Source organism: Rhodnius prolixus, unplaced genomic scaffold, assembly GCF_049639745.1.
Source record: "Rhodnius prolixus isolate KJV_2025 unplaced genomic scaffold, Rpr scaffold_6, whole genome shotgun sequence".
Classification (NCBI taxonomy): Eukaryota; Metazoa; Arthropoda; class Insecta; order Hemiptera; family Reduviidae; genus Rhodnius; species Rhodnius prolixus.
In genome coordinates, this window is record NW_027411634.1 from 26286929 (window position 1) to 26305584 (window position 18656).

Consider the following 18656-nt stretch of genomic DNA (forward strand, 5'->3'; position numbering starts at 1 on the left):
TATGTTAAATTAGATTCTAATTACAATAAATAATCGTGTAGTAAATGCGAGACCAGATTTCATTTTTAACTTTATCTGCTCTCTTTCTAACCTACATCTACAGTTTTACGAACGACTTACTTTCCAATGCTCTGGAAATACTCCACAGTGAAAATGATACTGAAACCCAATAAACCTGCACAGCAATCTAGCTCCTACCGACCAATTAGCCTCTTACCTGTTTTAGGGAAAATACTGGAGAAGCTTCTGCTAAGACGTCTAATCCCTATAATAGAGGAACTGCTACCTGAACATCAATTTGGTTTCCGCGCATCTCATTCAACAACTCAACAGCTGCACCGTTTGATAGATACCATATCCTCTTTCTTGGGGCGTAAACAGTACTGTTCGGGTGTCTTTCTCGATGTGGCTCAGGCTTTTGATCGAGTCTGGCAATCGGGCTTACTGCACAAACTTAAAAATCGTCTTCCTTTCACCTACTACTTGATCTTAAAATCTTACTTAGCTGATCGGTACTGCCGCGTACGTCAAGGGCAGGCCCTCTCGTCCTTTATACCCATAAAAGCTGGAGTCCCTCAAGGAAGCATTCTAGGCCCTTTCCTTTTTCTAATATACACTGCTGACTTACCTCTATCCCAAAATACAATAATTTCAACATACGCTGACGATACTGCTATTCTTTCATCCCACTCCGATCCGGTGCAAGCCAGTCAGAATATTCAACTCTCTTAAATCTTCTCGAAACCTGGAAAATGGAAAATAAAAATTAATGAGTAAAAATCAGTGCACATTACTTTTACATTTACCAGTTCAACTGAACGGTGTAACGATTCCTCCAGCTGACGTAGTACGATACTTAGGACTATACATTGACAAGAGACTCACGTGGAACCCACATACTCGACTAAAACGACAAGACGTGAACAGACGCTACAAGCTACTTACTAGACTACTTGACCGCAGATCCAAACTCGACTTGAATTACAAACTGACAATTTACAAAACACTGTTAAGACCCATATGGACATACGGAGGCAGAAGTGTGGGGCTGAACCAAACCCTCTTAACTCCAAACGCCTGCAGACACTACAGTCTAAAATCCTACGGAAAATCCTGAATGCTCCTTACTACATCTCTAACCTCACCATACACACCGACCTTCACATCCCTTTCGTCACTGACATAATAAAGTCTCGCTACCGCAACTTTCACAGCCTCCTAGCTCTCCATCCTAATCCTCTTGTCCAACAACTCTCCTCTCTTAACCTTCCAGACAATTCTCTTCGTCGACTGAAGCGGAAGTGGCCTAGAGATCTATTGTGATTAAATCACTGTGAAAGAGTTTCACCTGTGGGTGATTGCTCTAACCATGACATTACAAGTGAACTGAACCAGTAAGATCAAATTTACTTGATGCAACAATTGTTGCAGTTGTAAATATACAAATAAAGTGAAGAACAAAAACAAAACATTATCTGCAAAACTCAGAATGGATTTATTCAACAAATCTATAAATCAGTTGGGTTGCTAACCGTAATTGGTTGCATCGTTAAGGCACACAGTAAGGAGGTAGTGCATGTTTTTGTTAATTGCAGACTCTCGTATTTTTTTTTGTAAGTTGGAGCCCTAATATTCCGCTTCGTAATCTTCAGTTGTCAAAGTAATTTTGCTCAATTTAAGAAAATATTTGCTTTACAAATTACGCAAATATTAATATTTATAAATCTTATTTAGAGTTAAGTTTAACGAGTTGTACTGTAAAGCATCCGCTTCTAATCGAATCGTAAAATTAGGTGTTCCACGTGGAAGACCCAGCAAACTTTGTACAAAGTAGATTTTATTTTATTTTAAAAATTCTGAATATTTTGTCCAAATGAACATTTAAACCTACTAAATTATAACCTTTTCTACGCCTCTCTGAAATTGCTGGATAAATTGAGGTGAAAAGAGTGTTACAATTTCCACCATTGCCTACATTCTCAAACTAAAGTTGGTTCACAGAATCAGTATTAACCAGTTGTCCTACATCGTAAAATCCACGTTTTATGTTGTTACTGTTGTTGTACATGCTCAAGGGACTTACCAACTAGGATTTCTCCCAGTGGAATAACTTGGTTCTTCATGCATTTCTAACATATTTTTGCTTATGATGTAGGTACATAATAATAAATTTTAACTATTTTTGATATTTTTTTACAACTTGTTAAAATAAATAAACAAATTTAGAATTTAAAAAAACTAATACGACACTTGCTCTTACTACCAGTAGTGACGAGTATAATTTTTTAACTTGCATTTTCCTCATACGAGATTGTATTATTGTCTTGCTGATTTTATATTTTGAGTTGCTTGAGTTAGTTGCTAACATCATCGAGCACACACATACGATTATCCCCAAACATGCGTATCCAATGAAAACGAAATTTTCAAGAATTTAACATTATAAAAATACTTTTTCATAAGAAATCGATTTTGCAATAAGAGTGCCCGCCCAATCATTGAAATCAAAAAAGCTATTGCCAGCATACTAAACAGTGCCACCCAGATAGTAAAAAAGAAGATACAGGAACTGCGAATTAATTATGGAAACAAAGAGAATACTTATCCTTCACATTGGAACGATTTATCAAATATTTATTCTATTATATTTCAGTTATTCATTATTTTTAGTAAAATTATCAAATCTACAAAATAAAACACAAAATGTTAATTCTTACAACTTCACGCAATAAAATCCGACAAAACGTAAATCAAAAGCAATGTGTAACGAACTATGTAATCGCCTGTTATGTGCTTCTAACTTAAGCATCAAAAAATGATGACTTTTAAATTTTAAAGAGCGCCGGGCGGAAAATCAAAGTTCATTTAAAAACAAAAAGTTTCGTCCATATTAGAGCGAAATCGATTAATATTTAGAGGTCGCTACCATGGATCAAAAAATTTTTGGTTTGCTTTTTTTCATAAAAAATCCTTATTAAATGTATTGTATCTTTTCATTGAACAAAGTTTATTTAAATATAATTTGCTATAAAGACAATGCAGTTGGAATCATTTTGATGGCCATTTTACTTTCAAAGTTATGAATAATTAAAGAAATTTATTGATTGATAGTAAATTAATTTCAAATTATAACAATAAATGCAAAATATTCCCTAATTTAGACGTTTCAGTAACCAAAATTATTTGCTTTTTAAATTCTGTACGAAACACATAAAAAATGATGTGATTTTTATTGTTAATTAATCGAAATTTTTCAAAAATGTATATTTTTCTTAATATTTTTTTTTTAAATACAGCTTCTTTAATTATTCATAACTTTGAAAATAAAAAGGCCATCAAAATGATTCCAACTGCATTGTCTTTATAGCAGATTATATTTAAATAAACTTTGTTCAATTAAATGTTTTGCTAATAATTTTAGAGGATACAAAACATTTAATAAGGATTTTTCATAACGAAAAGCAAAACAAAAATTATTTTGATCAATGGTAGCGACCTCTAAATATTAATCGATTTTGCTCTAATATGGACGAAACTTTTTGTTTTTAAATGAACTTTGTTTTTCCGCCCGGCGCTCTTTAAAATTTAAAAGTCATCATTTTTTGAAACACCCTATTAAGCACTCAGAGAAACTTTGTACCGTTTGTGTTTAAACACTTTTCCCATTTCATTTGACGTCAGCGCAAGTCTTGCGCTGAACGTTAAAATTTTATAGAAAATTCGAATTTTTAAGAATAACCATTTTCGTATATCAGGGGGATATTTTCAAGATATAATAAACATTACAAAATGAATTAATCATCCATTGAATAAGTATCTCAATTCACTCTTGAATGTTTCTCTTTATGCATTCATCGTTAAGAATTCCATCCCTGCACAAATAACTAGTTTACTAATTAGTTAGTTGAATATAATCACTTTATAAAGATTATCTTACACAATTAAGTTCAACCTTGATCAACTCGATCTTCAATTAAATCCTGGTTTCTCAATTATCTCTAATTTTCTTTTTTTTTTTGTTGCTAAATATAATTAAAAAAGGGTAAACTTATCAAGGACTCCTTTGATTCCATTTAAATTTGAATTACTTAAGGAATTTCAAGAGAGATGGATTAAGGTAAGCGCGATTGTAAAGCCTTCAGTTTAATTCATTTGCGTTTTTAGTTTGATTTTTTGTACTGATTACGTTGAAAAAAATTAAAATAAAATCAATAATGTCCTTTAATAAACCTTAATTTATTATAGGTATTTAGTATTTTACATGAGAAAAATTTCAATTCAAGTGTTTTAACTTTTATCTATATTAATTAGTAGATCATAGCATTTTTCGTGAACTAATTGTGTATGCTCATAATCAAACTTCGAAACTTGTAGTCTTATTTCTGTCTTGCCAATGCACAGCATACATTATTCTGAAACGTAACTCTGCAAACTCTTTACCGAGATCTGCTATAAATCTTACTTTTTCTAGAAAAAAGATAAAAGTAAAAGTTAGAAATCTAAAAGGGTTTGTAGTAAGTTAGATTTTAGCAAAATATTTTATCATCTTTTTACAGTGGAAACAAGAGACATAACCTATATTACGAGAAAATGAAGGAAGGAATCTGTTGACCCTTTTACCTAGAAATACCCTTAAAATTTTTGGAAAATATGTTAAAAAAAGTTTTAGATTTACATGTTTATAACCACTATTTGAGGAACCCTAGATTTTCAAAGGGAGAAAAACTGGTTCTGAGAAACATTCAAACTATTGAAAATTTATTGATTAGTTGGCCAATTTTCTTCAAATATAAAATTTAGTTTCACACTTTATTCATATTATAATTATTAGTGGTAAAATAGACAAATTTAACGTTTTAGAGATAAGCATAGGTCAACTCCTACTCTATTCACTGCTCATTATAGAATTTTACTGAAAAACAAAAATCAGTGTTTGTATATTTGAAATAAAGCAAAAGTGTAAAATAAAATGTACAATTTTACTCATATTTTGTTTGTTAAAAAAATCGACAACCCAAAGCAAATAACCATATACAGATTTTTCTTCAGATAAAACCCACTTTTGGTAAGGTTTTGTTCAGTTATGTTTGTAAAAAGAGGCTATCATAGCACTTGTTTCGTTCCGTTTTACCCGTTAAGCCAACTGAATTTTAAAGATGTTTAGTTTTGAAAATATTCAGTTTAAAATTTTTAAAGCTTACGAGGGTCGTTGGAAAAGTCCGTGCAAAAATAAAAACTACTTAATTTTTGGGGGTAAACCTTTTTTATTTTTCAACATAGTCTCCTTTTAGGCTTATACACTTCGTCCAACGCTGCTCTAGTTTGTTGATCCCTTCCGAATAACAGGATTTGTCCAAGTCTGAAAAATAGCCATTCGTTTCTGCAATTACCTCCTCGTTTGAATAAAATCTTTTTCCCGCCAGCCATTTCTTCATATTGGGAAACAAATAGTAGTCTGAGGGAGCCAAGTCTGGAGAATAGGGGGGATGTGAAACGAGTTGGAACCCTATTTCCATTAATTTTGCGACCACAACTGCTGAGGTGTGAGCTGGTGCGTTGTCGTGATGGAAAAGGACTTTTTTGTGGGCATATTTCTTGCAGCTCGGTTTTCAAACGGTCCAATAACGATGAATAATATAATAGTTTTACCCTTTTCCAGATAGTCGATGAGGATTATTCCTTGCGAATCCCAAAAGACAGTCGCCATAATCTTTCCGGCCGAAGGAACAGTCTTCGCCTTTTTTGGCGCAGATTCCCCCTTGGTAACCCATTGTTTAGATTGTTCTTTGGTCTCAGGAGTGTAGTGATGTATCCATGTTTCATCCACAGTGACGAAACGGCGCTTAAAGTCCTGCGGATTCTTCTGGAACAGCTGTAAACCGTCCTTGCAACACTTCACACGATTTCGTTTTTGGTCCAGCGTGAGCAATCGCGGCACCCATCTTGCGGCTAGCTTTGTCATGTCCAAATGTTGATGCAAAATATTATGTACCCGTTCATTCGAGATGCCCACAGCACTAGCAATCTCACGCACCTTCACTCTTCTGTCACCCATCACCATATCATGGATTTTATCAATGATTTCTGGAGTAGTAACCTCAACAGGGCGTCCAGAACGTTCAGCGTCACTTGTGCCCATATGGCCACTCCGAAAATTTTGAAACCACTTATAAACTGTTCTAATCGAAGGTGCAGAGTCACCATAATGTTTATCAAGCTTCTCTTTAGTCTCCTGAGGCGTTTTGCCTTTCATAAAGTAGTGTTTAATCAACACACGAAATTCTTTTTCGTCCATTTTTTGAAAATCACTCGATTTCCTCGATTCAAACGAATGCCAAACACAAAGAAATAGACCGATCTGGCTGAAACTTGGTGTGTGTTCTTCCAAGAGATGCTACTAATTAAATTACCTCGATACGCGCCAGTGGTGCTATCTCTCTGACTTTGCACGGACTTTTCAAACGACCCTCGTAACTCTTGTGCAAATGGTCATTAGTGACCCAAGAGCTAGTTTTGTATGTTTTGCAGTTAATTTATCTTGTACTGAACAGTTATAATTTTCTTTTTCTCATTTATTTCTGCTACAATCAGCGCGCTTATGCTGTAAGTAACAATGATAACCGTGAACAATAAAAGATTTGCATGTGATTTCAGGTTGAACTGGAGTTTACCAGTATCGTGTTTTGGTGACTTGGGTGATAAAAGGAATATTAAGATCTGTATTTATAATTATAATTTAAACTATTTATACAAGAAAATTTGGTTAATCGATTAATGGTTTCTCAGTTTACCTCTTTTAAAAGAATTAATATTACTTTATTTTTGTTCTGTTTGTTAGAGAATATTTTACTTAATGAAATGTATGATTTTTGATAACAGCTGGAAGTCATCCAGAACCTTCCTATTAACCACCCCTCCACAAAAAAACATTATTAGGATGGAGGAGAAAGATAGAGATAAAAGAGAATATTTTAATGAGAATGCAAATTTTGCTGGCCACGACACCAGCAGATACCAAAGAGAAAAATTATTCTCCACACAGAGTTTGTGGTCTTATCTTTATTTTTGCAAAGCAATCAAATCAAATTCTACTTACTAAACATATTCTTCATTTTTTTGTGATAACAAGTAATATTAAGTTTGCGTATAATACATATCCAAATTCTTCACTTTATTTTTGCACAATTTACATTATTTTTTTATTTATATTATTTATTATTTTTTGCAAATGGTGTATGTAAGCGAAAGAGATTAGTGAAAGAATGAGAACGTGTGAAGTTTATATAATATAGTTAATGTATTTTTGCTTTCACTACTCTTAATAAAAGGAATGAGATAACTTTTATCTGTTCTGAGATCCTTGAATACGAAAAAATGTTTGGAGCACACTGTTTGTGTTTGTATGCTAACAGATTTTCTATAAAAGTTAAAGCCCCAAGCTTAAATGTAATTTTTTTTTTTTTTTTCTATTTCTGTCCTTTCAGATATATTTTCAGCCGACTTTACTAAAGTAATATTTTATTTATTTGAAATTTATTCTTTCCTATCTCTAATATCTTAAAACGTTATATCAAGGAAATAAGAAATTAAGAATTGAAAATGAAACATTGTTGAAGAGATAAAATGAAAATAAATACGTTAAAATGCATTTAAAATTTATAAAAGTTCCATTCAAAAAATGAGGAATATAAAGGATAACAATGCTTGTGACTTAATAGAAAATGGGAAATGTTAATAAAAAATTAAATGTATTGTATTTACGAGAGAAAACCCTAATCATCTTTAAAAACAAAAAACAGAGTAAATAATACATTTTTTTTAAATCCCTACGGAGTACATTTATTTACAAAATGAGCTGTGAGATGTTTTTTTTTTACTTTAGTATGTAAAGTATAAGATAGAGGAAAACAATCCAAAGTATTCTTAAAAATAGATACTAACTGATCTCAAAAATTGCAAACATAATTGTAAAATCAAAAAAGATTTAAAAACAAATTGAGGAGTAGATGATTAATGTCATTCCTCTTTGATTAACAATAACATCCAGGGATTATGTGCAAAATTTATTTTACATACTTCGATGGGGTTTATAGTTAAATCTAGGCCGCATTTTCAAAGTTACAGAACGAACTTTCTCCGGCCCAATTCTCAAACCATACGAGGGTGGTTTGAAAAGTCCGTGCAAAGTCAGAGAGATAGCACCACTGGCGCGTATCGAGGTTATGTTTAGTTAGTAGCATCTCTTGGAAGAACACACACCAAGTTTCAGCCAAATCGGTCTATTTCTTTGTGTTTGGCATTCGTTTGAATCGAGGAAGTCGAGTGATTTTCAAAAAATGGACGAAAAAGAATTTCGTGTGTTGATTAAACACTACTTTATGAAAGGCAAAACGCCTCAGGAGACTAAAGAGAAGCTTGATAAACATTATGGTGACTCTGCACCTTCGATTAGAACAGTTTATAAGTGGTTTCAAAATTTTCGGAGTGGCCATATGGGCACAAGTGACGCTGAACGTTCTGGACGCCCTGTTGAGGTTACTACTCCAGAAATCATTGATAAAATCCATGATATGGTGATGGATGACAGAAGAGTGAAGGTGCGTGAGATTGCTAGTGCTGTGGGCATCTCGAATGAACGGGTACATAATATTTTGCATCAACATTTGGACATGACAAAGCTATCCGCAAGATGGGTGCCGCGATTGCTCACGCTTGACCAAAAACGAAATCGTGTGAAGTGTTGCAAGGACACTGTGGATGAAACATGGATACATCACTACACTCCTGAGACCAAAGAACAATCTAAACAATGGGTTACCAAGGGGGAATCGGCGCCAAAAAAGGCGAAGACCGTTCCTTCGGCCGGAAAGATTATGGCGACTGTCTTTTGGGATTCGCAAGGAATAATCCTCATCGACTATCTGGAAAAGGGTAAAACTATTATATTATTCATCGTTATTGGACCGTTTGAAAACCGAGCTGCAAGAAAAACGCCCACGATTGGCCCACAAAAAAGTCCTTTTCCATCACGACAACGCACCAGCTCACACCTCAGCAATTGTGGTCGCAAAATTAATGGAAATACGGTTCCAACTCTTTCTTGCCTAGTGTGAGAAATTAAAAAAAAATGAACCAATAATGGAACGTAGTTAGCTTGGGTACGGTTTCAGATTATTAAATTCAAAATGAAATGGAGAAAAATTACTTGGTATTAGCCTTGAATGACAATAAACCCTTCAGGAGGAGCTTCTGTTTAAATATGTACGTTAATAAGACGAAAATTGTTTCTAAAATTTACAATTTATTAATATTCCACATACGTAGGTGTCCTACAATACCAACTTCTTTTGTTGTAGGTTAACAATATGAATTTCTGATTACTGTTGCCCTGTTTATCTAATACATTAGTCAACATAACTTATAGGTAACAATATTGTACTGTATTGTTTTTATGCCTTGTATTATGTATGTTCATCAAAGCAAAAGTTATTCAAGCAATACATGTTTATTTCTATAAAGTAAAAGCATACAGAATGATTCTGGTGCTTGCTGACATTACTGCCTGGAGCGCTAATGTTGGCGACTGAAATACATACCTTCACTTGTAGCAAACTGCTCTACCACTTTAACCTGTAATTTTCAATTTATACTTAACGAAGTGCTTAACAATTTCGACGAAAGATTTTAATTTAAATTTAATTAATAAAAGTTTTATTGAGTAATATTACAAAAATTGTACAAGTAAACGTCATTTTTAGGAGATTTGTTAATCAAATGTTTTGGTATCAGCTTTACCTTTACCATAGGAGGAGAAAAGAGTCAGGATTTCTCTTGAAGAACCTTTAAGTTCCTGTAGCTTATATAATTTAAAGGAGAAAAGGATAAATGTGGTGATTAAAATTCCGAATTCGAAGGAAATGCCGTAGCTTAAGGTGCCACTTCTGGACTTTTCACTTTTGGGCAATTTTCCTAAAACTTGATGCAGTTATATATCCCATTTTTAATATGCAAATTTTATTTGAATCATTGTCCTGGAAAACTCTATTTCAGGAGAATTCTGTAAGAGAGGAGAATTATGGCTTTACTCTAACGTACCATTTAAGACAGTTAAATGAATCTATGTAATATTAAAATATTGCCGAACATCTCAAATCATTTTAACATAATCTAAAGCATATTTCGAAGTAGAAAATATTGATGAATTCAAAAAAGATAATGACTACAGCAAAACACTAACAATGTTTACAAGATGTACTCATAAAGAAGAAAAACATTTTTTCCAATATATTTATTTATCGGAGGTGATAGATTAAAAACGGAATACATTGTTGTCAATGTTTTTAAAAAATATTACCCCTTTTTTTCCTCAATCTAAATTGAATTTATAAACCAAAAAGTATTATAGGATAATAAAAATACATGTACATCGACCATACGTGCGTAAATATTTTCTCCTTTTTTTTCTATATTGGATAGCATTGGATATTAATGGATAAATAATGGTTATATTGGAATGGATATTGGACATATTGGTTATGCAAATATTGGATACACAAATTGGATGGTTAAATCATTGTTGCGTACATATTAATGGTCGATAAAACGATATCCGAACTATTTTACATTGACCTGCAATTGAATTGATAACATAAATTTCTCCCAACTGTTCTTGCTGGCAAAACTGTTTATGCAATTACACGAAATATAATGCTGTTAAATGTACCTACTAAATCCAATAAATATCCCTAATACCGCTTAGTTGATAAGTATATTTTGTACAGGGGCCGTTCTAATAATATTTTTTCACATGTTTTTGAGATATGTGAGGGATAAATTTTTATGTAGACAAGAGAATAGAAGATGTAGAAATACTTCTTTATAGAATATAATTCAGACACATAAGTCAAACTCTGGTTACGTTGTTTTTAATAATTCTGTTTGGTGGAATTACGTATATTTATAACCATTGGGACAGCATGACTTTATGGTAGCGTGAGTTAATTGTACAGTAATATGTTTACCCGAATTTCAATTTAAGGCATAATAAGTGCATCATAAACTGCAACCTATTGCATTAAATTGAAGAAAAATTGCAATTGATTTCAGCCATATTGAGTGTCGCCCTGTTCCAGACATTTTCTCAATTGTGTTGGAGTTATTCCCCAAGCTTTAAGCAATATAAGGTAATCAAGCATTGATCTACTCTTTCTTTTACTACACACAAATATAGCTAAGATAGTTTCTTAGTGAAGGAATCGGATGCACTTCAACGACACTTAAAATGGACCATCCTGGAATAAAAGTCAATTAACTAGTCAACTAAGATTTAATTTCTCCTTTTTACTAACATTTTATATGAAAATATCTAATAAAAATAAACATGTCATACGAGAGGAAGAAGTGTGTCTTGTGTTTTACAGAAACCTTAAATCATATTTTCAAACAGCCCTTTTTATAAATTCTATAGAGGAAAATATTTAAGTTTACATATAAACCAAGTGGCTTCTTTAATGAATAAAAATAAAAACTATCACTTATTGTGGAGAAGGTGGTAGGTAATATGGGACGAGGTCGAAATTTGGGACACCCCTGTTTTTGTAAAACCAGTAGTGCTATCTGGTTAGTTTTTGGTGCCTTACTACTCTTCTGGGGTAGACTTTGTCTGCTGCAGAAGGCAGCGCGCGTCAATCGAGTGACAGCTTTGTCCAAGAGAGGACCGTGTTGATTTTGTCAATGCTGAAAAGTTTTCTTAAGGTTGATTTTCCTCTGCTTTTGGTTAATACTGAGGACAGTTAGAATAATTTTTCTTAGACATTAAAAATGTAGAAAGTAGAGAGTTTTAATTGCCAGTATTATGGATTTCAAATATGAATGTATATTGGGGGAAAAAATGAGGTTTTATTGTACGCGGTGTATGGTTGTATTATGGGACAGCGTTGTCCCATATAACAATCTCGTCAATCGTCTGACGAACAAGTGTGAAAAGTGGCACTGAGAACGAAACTAGTGTCTTATAAATATTTTCTTTCTACAGCGTACTATAAAGGGCCTAAAAAGATCATTTCAAAGATTTCTTGACATTTCTCTAAGAAAACTGATTACACCCTAATTTTTATCCTTAATGTACGATAATTGCGTGAAAAATATAGTTTTGTGGCATATTTAAGGCTTATTTTTTTACAATTCATGGAGAAAGAAAGAAAGAAAGAAATACGTTTATTAATGTCCTGGGACATTAGTCCCTTAAGGACAACAAAAAGTATATACATAAATTTAATAAACTAAAATTTCTCTTCTGAGTTGCTGCCAAATTAATATTTACAATATATACAGAGTAAAACAAAAAGATAAAAAATAAAACTAAAATTCCATTTCCGTTTTAAATATATACACAAATAAATACATAAATAAAAATGTTAACTTAAAAGAAAAGAATAGGTCTACTGCTTACAATATAATAATTATATAATGATAATAGTAACATTAATAACAATAATATCAATAATAATAGTAATAGTGATAGTGATAATAAGTAGAGGAAAACATGACAAAATAAAGATAATAATTGGAACAAAGAAGTAATAATAGTAATGATAATAATAACTTTAATAATAAATCACTGATTTAGATAACTTTTGATAAGATGTTCGTATAAATGATGTTTAAACGTATTGACAGACTTTGCACGCAAACCAATCGGAAGTGAGTTCCATAACCTGCAAGCTTTTAAATAAAAAGAATTTTGATAGGTTGCAGTCCTAGGTGTGGGCGTGTACAACTTTGTATCCACTTGTCGAGTGGTCCTCAAGTGTAACTGTTCTTTGCTACTAAATAGTGAATACAGATAATCTGGTGCTCTATTTTTGAACAGAAAATAAATAAAGGCACCTAAAAAATATTGCCTTCTGTATTCAACATTTAGCCAGTTCAGACGATGGTAATAAGGAGTAATATGTTCATCTCTCCTGACATCAAAAATGAAACGAACACCCGAGTTTAGAGCTCTTTGTATCCTTGTATTCAGTTCTGAAGTCAGGTCCAAATAAACAAGACAGCAATAATCTACATGCGGGAGGATGAGTGTTTGAACCAACTGCTTTCTTAGTGACACAGGCAAGATTTCTTTATGGTACTTCAGTTGATACAGAGCTTTGTTCATTCTATTGACAACATCACCCACATGATTATTGCCACATGAAACGGAGAACATTAACTATAATTATTATGTGTGTCCCTATATTACGGCCACATTTTCTGAAAATCCATTGTGGCACCACGGCAGACTTTTTTCAATGTAACTCCAGACACATTGCTGTAATCCACTCAGGACTACAAATTTACGAAGACAAATAATGTATGTCTATGATTTTTACTTCAGAGTAGATTTTTAAATTCTGTAGTGTTCAAAATATGCAAGGTAAAAAAAGACTGTCCCATATTACCCACCTTCTCATCTACTCATATTTTAGTTTATCAATAATTCTTTAAATTTAAGGCATTTTTTAATAAGCGATATGTTTTGTTTCTTTCATAATGTTATTTTACTTTAGTTAAAAGATGTTTGTTTCGTTGGACTGTTTGTTTTCTACTATTTATCTGTAAATTTACTTTCAAACATATTAGTTTTGTACTTTAACCTTCTTAGATTTAATATTTAATAGATGTAATATCTGTCATGCTTTACTCAGCATGTTTCAACAGTTTCAATAATAAATTATTATTAATAATATTGACCAACCTTACTTTATTCTAAGAAAGATGACCTCCAAGCTTCAAGAATCAACAAGCCTGCTGGAAGTATTAATTGACAATTACCCTTTTCTGGTAGAGAAGTAACCTACAATTTCTAATTTCTTTTAAATAATGTGTAATTTCTTTTAAAAATCTTTTAACGATGGAGGTGCCCTTGCTGTCCATTCTGCGGGCTGATTTCTTCTTCTGTCATCCACTAGCTATTTAGAAACAGGCTAGAATTGTATTTAAAAAAAATGGTCAGAATTATAAGAGAGTATTTGCCAGAAAGTCTTCGCCACCGTAACCCATTGTAAGCCTATTGTTACAACCACCATACGAGGGTCGTTTGAAAAGTCCGTGCAAAGTCAGAGAGATAGCACTACTGGCGCGTATCGAGGTTATGTTTAGTTAGTAGCATCTTTTGGAAGAACACACACCAAGTTTCAGCCAGATCGGTCTATTTCTTTGTGTTTGGCATTCGTTTGAATCGAGGAAGTCGAGTGATTTTCAAAAAATGGACGAAAAAGAATTTCGTGTGTTGATTAAACACTACTTTATGAAAGGCAAAACGCCTGAGGAGACTAAAGAGAAGCTTGATAAACATTATGGTGACTCTGCACCTTCGATTAGAACAGTTTATAAGTGGTTTCAAAATTTTCGGAGTGGCCATACGGGCACAAGTGACGCTGAACGTTCTGGACGCCCTGTTGAGGTTACTACTCCAGAAATCATTGATAAAATCCATGAGATGGTGATGGATGACAGAAGAGTGAAGGTGCGTGAGATTGCTAGTGCTGTGGGCATCTCGAATGAACGGGTACATAATATTTTGCATCAACATTTGGACATGACAAAGCTATCCGCAAGATGGGTGCCGCGATTGCTCACGCTTGACCAAAAACGAAATCGTGTGAAGTGTTGCAAGGACGGTTTGCAGCTGTTCCAGAAGAATCCGCAGGACTTTAAGCGTCGTTTCGTGACTGTGGATGAAACATGGATACATCACTACACTCCTGAGACCAAAGAACAATCTAAACAATGGGTTACCAAGGGGGAATCTGCGCCAAAAAAGGCGAAGACCGTTCCTTCGGCCGGAAAGATTATGGCGACTGTCTTTTGGCATTCGCAAGGAATAATCCTCATCGACTATCTGGAAAAGGGTAAAACTATTACAGGTGCATATTATTCATCGTTATTGGACCGTTTGAAAACCGAGCTGCAAGAAAAACGACCACAAAAAAGTCCTTTTCCATCACGACAACGCACCAGCTCACACCTCAGCAGTTGTGGTCGCAAAATTAATGGAAATAGGGTTCCAACTCGTTTCACATCCCCCCTATTCTCCAGACTTAGCTCCCTCGGACTACTATTTGTTCCCCAATATGAAGAAATGGCTGGCGGGAAAAAGATTTTATTCAAACGAGGAGGTGATTGCAGAAACGAATGGCTATTTTTCAGACTTGGACAAATCCTATTATTCGGAAGGGATCAACAAACTAGAGCAGCGTTGGACGAAGTGTATAAGCCTAAAAGGAGACTATGTTGAAAAATAAAAAAGGTTTACCCCAAAAAATTAAGTAGTTTTTATTTTTGCACGGACTTTTCAAACGACCCTCGTATAGGGCAACTCTGCAAGTTCTGTCCCCCGTTAACTAGACTTCTGAAATCTGTTCAGAAACTTCTGGCCAAAGTATGAAGACGTGGGTTTATTCTTCTCTAAAAAGACGAATTCTTGAGTCTTATCAAAAAAAAACAAAACTTGGCCTTGACAAATACGTGCCGTGTCTTTTTCCATTACCTTCTGACATAACCTTATTTTATTTAGACTTTTTACTTGTGTAAAAGATTTTGTCTGATAGTTCTACCCATCAACAACCATAGCGCCAACCTCGCCACGCCTAGAATGTTAAGTATTGCTGGCTGTCCGATGTGTTATTATTTTACTATTTACTATTTATAATTATAAATTATGACTGGTACATAGATAAAAAATATAATGAACGATATGTTTTTGTTTCATTCATGGTTTTAGCTAGAATTAATGTTCAAAGAGCATTTTTTTATAGCCTCCGTTTTTCGTAATTTTTTATATTATCGTAAAAGTATCTTACAGCAACAAAACTTTGTTATAAAAACTCAGTATTCATGATTTGAATGAATTAATAAATAAGTCGCCTGTTTATTCATGTGAGAATAATGTATCACGTGAAGCATGTTATTATAATTAATAATTTAAAAAATTCGAAGTAAATAAAGTTTAAATAAACATTTTTTCTTCTCCTTTTCTTTAAAAATCTTTTTTAAGTTTAAATATTTAATAATTTTGTTATCAATCATAATATTGTTAGGCTATTGATCGAAAGTGCTGTGGCTATATGTTCTTGAGAGGTGTTTATTATTCTCGGCCCCACTCACAGACCTCCCCTTGACTTCCTTATCACTTTGATAAGATCCTGAAGTGGCGAGGAAAGAGGTTGTGTGTGTGTGTGTGTGTGTGTGTGTGGCCGGCAGGGAGAGAATAAAGGCAAAAGCCTGAGGAAGTCATTGTGGTGGATCACCAATTCCATGCACTACACCAGATCCAATACACACATCTCTTGACTACTTACTTTCAAATATTTACGCTTCTCAGCTTACTAATATATAAGACAGTTTGAACTCTTCAACCAGCAAAGTGGCTATTAAAGTGGAGAAAACTAACTGCAGTAGATTTTAATAAACATTAATTACATATATGGTATATTGGTTATTCTCTTTGTAATTTGCTTTATTGCCAGATTTCAGGTAATTTATTAAAAAATACAATTTTCCAATTTGGCCTATCCTTGTTTAAATTATTGTACTTCTGCTGAAAAAGATGATATTGTCCACTAACTGCAGATTATCCTAGTTTTTACATGGACAATCTTTTCTAAATAAATAGTAGCATTGAACAGCACTCTAAGTAAGGCTGTAAAAACCGTTACAGGTTATCAGATCAATCTTATGAAATATAATTTATTTATTTGTAATTAAAATACAGGGTGACCAGAGTTATATGCTCCACCCACTTTTTTTTTAACGGTGGGAACACGTATTTAATCATTTTTAGTCTAGTTTATTTTCAGTGATTGACCCATTTTTTTAAACCCCTGTATCTCAAGATACAGCATCCACCTTCGTTTTTTCAAATGGAACGATATATTTTTTTTACATATTTTATAGTATTTGAGTTCCTAAAAAAAATATTTTTGAAATCGGTTAGGTTTTTCAAAAGTTATGTTAATTTAAAATATGAAAAAAAAAATCAGTTTATTGTCAAAATTACGTTATTTTTTTTTAAGAATCTGTTCAAACTGGGCACAATCAACGGATAGGCAAGCCAAAACTCTGGAGCTTGGAGCAGCACTTAATGGTGGTGAAGTCAAGATCTAGGCAGGCTAGAATAATTTGTCGTTTCAGATCATCTACTGAAGCCACGGGATTAAAGTTACTGTACTCTTTATTTTTTAGATATCCCCTCAAAAAATAATCCATTGGGGTTAAGTCCAGTGATCGTGGTGGCCATTGGATGGGACAATGAGTCCCTAAGCACTTTTCATGGAAATTTCTGTCCAGGTAACCTCGAACAACTCTCGCATTATGTGCCGGGCAACCATCTTGTTGAAAATACATATCTAGCCGACGTTGTAGATGAACATCTTCAAGCAGAACTGGCAAAATGTCTCTTAAAAAAAAGTTGGATACCTTTCACCAGTTAAGTTCTCTCTGTAGAAGTACAGGCCGATTAGTTGATTTCCTAAAACTCCACACCAAACGTTTGTAGAAAAAAACAACCTGAAAAGTCGAATAACTCTAGACTGCCTAGATCTTGACTTTGCCACCATAAGTGCTGCTATAAGCGGGAGTTCAGAGTTTTGGCTTGCCTATCCGTTGACTGTGCCCAGTTTGAACAGATTCTTTAAAAAAAAATAACGTAATTTTGACAATAAACTGAATTTTTTTTTTTCATATTTTAAATTATCATAACTTTTGAAAAACCTAACCGATTTCAAAAAAAAAATTTTTGTTTTTTTTTAGGAGCTCAAGTACTATAAAAATATGCAAAAAAAATAAGTTGTATGCTGTATCTCGAGATACAGGAGTTCAAAAAAATGGGTCAATCACTGAAAATGAACTAGACTAAAAATGATTAAATACGTGTTTTTTATTTTTTCGAAATTTCCCGCCGTTAAAAAAAAAGTGGGTGCAGCATGTAACTCTGGTCACCCTGTATATTTTTGAAGTGCCTTAATTTTTGTTTATAATAATTTATTAAAATTATTATTTTCATTATTTTTGCTCACTCTTATGATTTTTTTGAAATTGTATCAATGTTTCGTCAGCTTTAAAAAATATTGTAACGAAGTTGACCTGGGCAGAAAAGAAAGGCCTAGATGGTTCTAGGGGTTAAGCGACCAAAGTCGGTAACAGGCCACCACTGTGTGAACAAAAGGCCGGCCTCTACCTGCGCTAGAAAGGAAAGGGCTAGATTGTTGTAGGAGTTTAGTGACCGTAGCCTGTAACGGTCCACCGCTGTGTAAAAGCCAGCTAAGAGAAAGGCCTCAGTTGGGGTGGTAGCATATGTGTTTTCCCAGCCAGTGATTGACAGGTGAGAGTGAGACAGACGGAGTTGGAGAGAGACAGAGAATTGGAGGAGGCGGCCCTAGTTGTGAATGTGGTAGTATGTTTTCTCCAGCCAATGAGGGCGTGGAAACTTATGCTCAGAGAGTTGGTGGAGGGCAGTCCCAGTTGGAGGGAGGCACGCAGTTAAAAGGAAGCAACACAGCTGGAGAAGTCAGTTTTTAGAGTTTTAAGGAGTTTTTAGAGTTCTTAACGAGTTTTTAATCAGTTTTAATCAAGTTATTGAGTTTAGAGAGTTTAGAGTTCAGTTAGTCTTGGAG

At 33.6% G+C, this 18656-nt stretch overlaps 1 protein-coding gene across 3 annotated transcripts in view; it reads left to right on the forward strand.

Moving 5' to 3' along the window:
- Oct-TyrR (Octopamine-Tyramine receptor) overlaps positions 1-18656 on the forward strand; it is a 464127-nt gene that overhangs the window by 327062 nt on the left and 118409 nt on the right. The gene's annotated exons all lie outside the window — the stretch shown is intronic.